The sequence below is a fragment of the Trematomus bernacchii genome, unplaced genomic scaffold (assembly GCF_902827165.1).
Source record: "Trematomus bernacchii unplaced genomic scaffold, fTreBer1.1, whole genome shotgun sequence".
Lineage (NCBI taxonomy): Eukaryota > Metazoa > Chordata > Actinopteri > Perciformes > Nototheniidae > Trematomus > Trematomus bernacchii.
The window spans coordinates 3,025,635-3,032,550 of record NW_022987950.1 but is presented as its reverse complement, the minus strand read 5'-3'; positions in this window follow the sequence as shown (position 1 = coordinate 3,032,550).

Sequence of the window (6,916 nt, the reverse complement as noted above, 5' to 3'; positions counted from 1 at the left end):
AGTGGACAACACATCATTTGTTGCCGTTCAGGCCGACGAGACAACCGATGTCTCATGTAAATCGCAAATGGTGATTGTGCTGCGATACATTATGCCTGACCTCACAGTTACAGAGCGTTTTTTTGGAGTTTGTGGAAGTAAAGGACAAAACTGGTGTAGGTCTCTCTAACAGCATCAAGGCTGTTCTTGAACCCCTGAAGCTGAAAGAAAAGCTAATCGCTCAGACCTATGACGGGGCGGGCCGTCATGAGCGGTAACGTGCGCGGGGTACAGACGGTCATGAAGGAGACGTACCCAAACGCTCAGTTTGTTCACTGCTACGCCCACCAACTGAACCTGACCCTGCAGCAACTGTGTTCAGCAAGGATGAGCATCCTGAAGGTGTTTTTTGCAGATCTAACTGCTTTTTCCACTTTTTTTCTCCGGTGCTCCAAAACGTGTTGCAGCTCTTGCAGAGGCAACACAGAGACGCATACCACGGCCACCGGCTGTGAGATGGAACTTTAAAAGCAGAACTGTGAACGCGGTTTGGGAGACCCGAGAAGCACTTCTTCAGTGTATGGACCATATACGCACACAACCAGGATGGGATGCGGTCACCATAAGTGAGGCATACGGCCTGTCAAAGAAACTGCGGGACCGAGCATTTATGCAGCTCCTGGAGTTTTTTTCGTTGCTTATGCCAGAAGTGGATGTTTTATACAACACTCTGCAAAAACGAACCATCGATGCACCTGGGATCAACAGCGCGCTCTGCCGCTTCAAGGAAAATGTCCAGAAAATGAGGCAGCAAACTGATGCATTGGCCGCCACCACTCATGATGGAACAGACGAGCCAGGCCGACGAGTCAGCAGCACAGCGCCGGTAATGAAGGAGGCATGTGACACAGTCATCTCACAGGTGGAACAGAGGTTCTCACAGAGTGACCATTTGATCGCTGCAAAGCTCGTTGACAGCTCATTCTTCCCACAGCATGTCCTGTCATTTCCTACACCTGAGCATGACTGCGCAGTGAAATTGTGGCCTGCTTTGGGGAAACAAGGAGAAGTTGAAGTCTGAGCTGACTACGCTCTACCGCCACAGTGAACTTCACACTGGAAACACTGCCCTGTCTCTGTTGAAATCCATTCACGAGAACAACTTGGAGGATACGTTTGCTGAGACTGTTATTTTGGTCAAAATAATAGTAACAACTCCGATGACGACATCCGAGTCAGAGAGGAACTTTTCCACCCTCAAAAGGATAAAGACTTTCACTCGCAACACCATGGGACAGCTGCGACTTAACGCATTGGCCATGCTTTCAATTGAAAGCCAGTTGATCCAGCAACTACAGGACTTCATCCCCAAAGTGATAGAAACATTCTGTCAGAGGAAGGACCGCCGTGCCGCTTTTCTTTCAAGTGAGCCTTCAGCTTTGGTAAGTTCATTTATGTCATATATTTTGTTGATCTTCTGTGTTTTGCCTCTGCTGGATCGATTGATATTGTGACCTCGGTGATGAGTGTCTGTGTTTTCCTTATATTTACAGTCTATGGTGTTTTAATGCTAAAGTATTATGGTGGTTGTTGTTGTTGTTAAGAATTGCTTTGTGATGGTGCCCTTTACTTATGTATTAAGGTGCATTACAATATGACATCCCCACGCTGTGTACCGTACATTTACGTACACAGTGTACGTAAATGTATGCGCTGACAGTGTTGCTCCGTGTGGTCTTCAGTATGTAATTTGACACTCCCCCTCTCTCTCTCTCCCCCCCTCTCTCTCTCTCTCTCCCCCCCAACTCTCTCTGGTCCCCCCCTCCTCTCTCTCTCCCCCCCCCCTCTCTCTGTCCCCCCCTCTTTCTCTCCCCCCCTCTCTCTCTCTCTCCTCCCCCCTCTCTCTGTCCCCCCCCTCTCTCTCTCTCCCCCCACCTCTCTCTCTCTCCCCCACCTCTCTCTGCCCCCCCCAGTTTTGTACACATAGAACGCCACTGTCTATAACATCTTTAATTTTTTAATTAAAATTATCTACTAGCTCATTTACTGAGATGTTAGCAGGGGCAAGTGTGGATGAAAAATTATGAGTAAACATGTCCCTAGTATTTTCAGTTAAATATTGCTTTGTGGTTACCTCTTTCTGAACATTTTTGTGAACAGAAATAGAGCTCTCAAAGAAAACACAGGAATGATCAGAGAGTGCAACATCAGTCACCACAACCTTTGAGATATTCAGACCCTTTGAGATAATTAAGTCCAGAGTGTGCCCCTTATTGTGCGTGGGCTCCGCCACATGCTGAGTCAGTCCATAGTTATCAAGAACACAAAACAGTTCTTTAGCCCCTCTGTCCTGGGGAATATCACCTACTTTGATTTAAAAGAAGAAATATTCAATAGGGTGCTGTGGCTTAGTTGGTTAAAGTGCCTGTCTAGTAAACAGGAGATCCTGGGATTATTTGTTTTGTACAAGGTTTCAAGATGGTATCGAGGATTGTTGAATTTCCACCGTAGCGGTATCAACCAATACAGCTCTTGCGACACTGGATTTGGTCATGGGCTGTCTTGTAACAATCTGCTGACATTTCTTTCCCAAGATCATGTCTCACTGAAGGTTACAGTGAAAAACACCATTTGTCAGAAGTGGGATTCGAACCCACGCCTCCAGAGGAGGCCACTGTGTAAACAGCGGACGCTAACAAAGTTTACAAGTTTTTACGTTTTTATGAACATGGTGACTCTTATTACAGTGTTGTATATGATATGACTATAAGTTTACAATTCATTCAAACTGTTGTGTCGTGTTGTCATATAGATTAATTCAACTATTAAGGTCACAAAAACCCCGTTATCTGACGCTCTGTTTATGCTTTGTTAGCCGGCCGCCGGATACTGCTAACTTTTACTGTTAATGTAATTTATTTAGGTGGCGATAAAAACCGCATTTCGTAATATTTTTAGACGATACTATAAATTCAGATACTCGGATACTCGAATATATTAAGGGTTGTCATGTGTTTTATTGGAAGCGGAACAGCTGAAATAACGTTATTTACTACGTTATGACACATTATTAAGAAGCCTACTAGGCCTTTACATAGGCTACTTGCCCAAGAAGGTAGCTGACGCTATTCAAATGCTTTTCTAATTCATGATATTTTCAAACACACAATTTACTTTTTATATAAAACCTCCAATGTAAAGGTCAAGTATATTTAACATTTATATTGTGTTTTTTGTTTTAATAGAGGGGTTTTCTGTGCTTACCTTTCACTACAATGGACCAAACGATTTTTATGTTTTATAGGAACTACAAAACCATGTTATATACAATAAAATACATCTAATTAATTAGAACATGCTATTTGTATCAAATAAATCATTAGGAAATGATTATTACATACACAAATGTGTCTGTGCCAGGGCCTGATATTTTAGTAATGCAATTAATATTACAATGTGTTTTATTAAAGCATAAAAACATGCTTAGGTATGATATATGTTACTCATAGTTTCGCATGTCCTCTATGAAATTAAATATTCTGAATCAAGAGCAGGTTATTATCCCCCCAATCATATCATTGGAAATGTACACTGTGTTAAAGGTCCCTAAATGTTTTCTTATACAAATATTGTATATGATTGTAATTAAGGTTCTTATGAGCTTTCTTTCAAACACATTAGGTGCGTTCACACCGGAGTACTTTGGTGTACTTTTCCCACAATAGTTCATCAGAACTACGATATATTTGCGTTCACACCAAAAAGCCCCAGGAACTAAAGTAGCTCAAATGAGTTCGTCCGACCCGCTTTTCAGTCCCTGCTAGAGAGCAGGGACTGTTGTGGGAGAAAGTAGTTTGTACGCCTGATTGGCTGTGCGAAATGCAAACCACGCCCGTTTGACTCTGAATTTTTATTTGGAAGCAGCCATTGTATTTCCTCGCTTCGGCAGAAGCTTCTACTGAATGCAGTTTCCGTCGCTCAGCAAAGTTAGCAGACCTGGCAAAGTCATGTCGGGACGACTACGAAGGTAAAATAAAATACATGCACTGCACTGTTTTAATCTGCACAATACTGGTCTTAGATGTACTTTTATTTGCTCAGTAGATCGAGCTAGCCATGCTAGAACTTGCTAACGTTAGGTCCAAGCTGGCTAACAACAGCCATGCCCGCTATGAACACGTTTTGACTTGTGAATAAGTGTGCAATGTTCTGTAATTTGCTTCACTAACTCATGGCACTAATCGTGTGTTTCAGGCGAGGTGTTTCTCTCAGGATTAGAAACTAGTTTTCCCCTCCGGGATAAAACGATAATATAACGTTAGCAATTAGCATGCTAGCTGGACATAATGCTACCTCTGTGGCTACACTGAATGCATAGAGGTAAACAATAGATTGTAGTTGCTATAATTTCAAGTAATTTGCAACATTCATTCTACATGTTAATGGTAAAAGCTTAAACAGTTGATTACCTGCATGCCACAAAGACTGATGTTCTAATATTTTTGCACATTTAAGTAGAAATGTAATTGAAATTCTATTTACTGCCTAAACATTGTTCCTTGTCATAGTATTATCCTAAATAGTTTGACCTTGTTTCCTCAGAAGGCTTCTCAGACTACATGGAGGATCCCTCAGAGAAACACAGTTTCCACGTTCAGTTCCCCCCCGCTGAGAGTAGGCAGCTCCACACCCTGCGCCCGGTCAGCGGACACCATCAGGACCACTATCTGATCACAGAGGATCCCATCCTGACCGCTGCTGCCATACTGCAGCAAACAGGAGGGAACGGAGGTGAAAACACACTTTATACATTTAGATATGTGGAGCACAAAGAAAAGTGTTGAGTTTAACTATAAAAATATTAGGTTCAACTAACCTAATACCGTTATATGAACTTTGCTGTGTTTTCAGCGTAGCTTTGTAAAGGTAACATTTAGCAGCTAAACTGTGGATAACAAGTAAACCACATTGGTTTGTTATTCAATATGGCCGCCAAAAGCTTTTTGAATCATTACATGTCACTTGTTAGACGCTTTTATCCAAAGCTTACATACTCAATACTGTGGGCAATCCCCACAGGAGCACTTTGGGGTGAAGTGTCTCAGGGACACAACGACATGCTGACTGCAGTGGGTTTTGAACCTGTGCTCCCCTGATCCGAACACCAATGCACTTATCCCCTGCGCCACACGCCTCCCTATCATGTCCTGAGAGCCCTCCATCCCCCAATTGCTAGTGCCTTCACCATTTAAAATGTTAATAGTCAAATCAAAGGTGTTCCCCGTGTTCCTCCTGTTGTGTGCCTGCAGAGACAGACTCAGAGGTGGAGATCGCCCACAGTGATGACTCTGACGTGGGGGGCTCTCTGTTATGGGCTGCTCCCCTTCCGGTATTTGGACAATGTTGTGTCGTTGTTGCGATTAAACTGATCTTGTATCTTGCATATTTCACCTTACCAAAGTGGGCACGCGATGACAGCTTCCTTGACACCATCATGGCGATGGACCGCCGTGCCATGGTCAGAATGAGGACCTGCGTGCCAAGGAGATGCACGACGAACGGCTGCTGCATTCACACAAGGCCCAGGAATCGAGGTGGAGCAACAAAATACCTTTCAGGCTGGGCTTCTGGCAGTGCTAAGCGAGCTGATTAAATCCAACAGGCCTTCAATACAAAAATTAAGAAAAACTTGTCGTTGAAAAACTGTACAATGACTTGTTGGGAGGCGTGTGGTGCAGTGGTCTGGTGCGTTGGTGTTCGGATCAGGGGAGCACAGGTTCAAACCCCACTGCAGTCAGGATGTCGTTGTGTCCCTGGGCAAGACACTTCACCCCAAATTGCCTACACCTGGGACAGTTAATTTTGTATTATTGTGATTATATATATATGCCACTGTTATTAATACTGACACCTAACTTTGCACTAAGGTGCTGCTGAGCCTACCTATTGTTATTATATATATATATTGCCACTGTTATTATATTGTTTTGATACTACTGACACTTATTGATCTGCTGCTGATAAATAAAAGAGAACCTACATGCACGGCACTAGCATCATGACTGTCTTTGTTTAAACCAGCAGCAGTGCAGCGGTACACAGACTAACCTGTGTGTGTGTAACGTAGTTCTTCAGATGTGTATGCTTAACATGTATGTATTTATCACAGTAAAGATGGTATACAAAAGCTTTTTAAAGAGCTTTCAACCTCATCCCATTGTCTTTAACACACATTTAACATAATATACTCATATTAATATCCAAATATACAGTATGAGTACTGTTTTGATACTGACATTTCATCTTTGTACTAAGATGTGTCTGCACTATTGTAATTGTGTCTGTTGACTGTGGTAAATAAAAGAGAGAACCAAATGCACAGTACAAAATATCAGCTTTATTGTCAATTTACAATTTCCATGCTGTTCAGATGCCTCAAGGGCTGTGTGCGTGTCTTGCCCCGTGGCGATTTCTTTAGGTTGCGTCTCCCCAATGTTGCTTCCAGGCGAATACAGAGGAGTTGAAAAGATCCACTTTGATTGGTGTACACCAGGCCGAGGTTCTATTGTTCACCCAGAGAGAGCGCGGGACACAACGCGTTCGGTAGTATTCGCATATCTGGAATACATACAAAGACACAAATTAGCCCTACATAACTCCATAAATCCTACATTAGATAGTATTAATGTGATTTAATGAACGTACCATTGCTGTTCTTTGGGCGTGATAACGGTCATCATGTTCAGCTGTCCGACGGCGAAACATGTCCATAGCGTGTGCTTTTCGTGGTCCAATCCTTTTGTTAAGGCTTCTTAACCGCCTTCACCTCCGACTCAGCATTTCTATTGCATTTGAATGGTCGATCTGTATTTTTATTTGTGGCTGAGTTATTGGCTTAAATAACTCAGTTACGAAGCTGTATAACACGACCACCAAA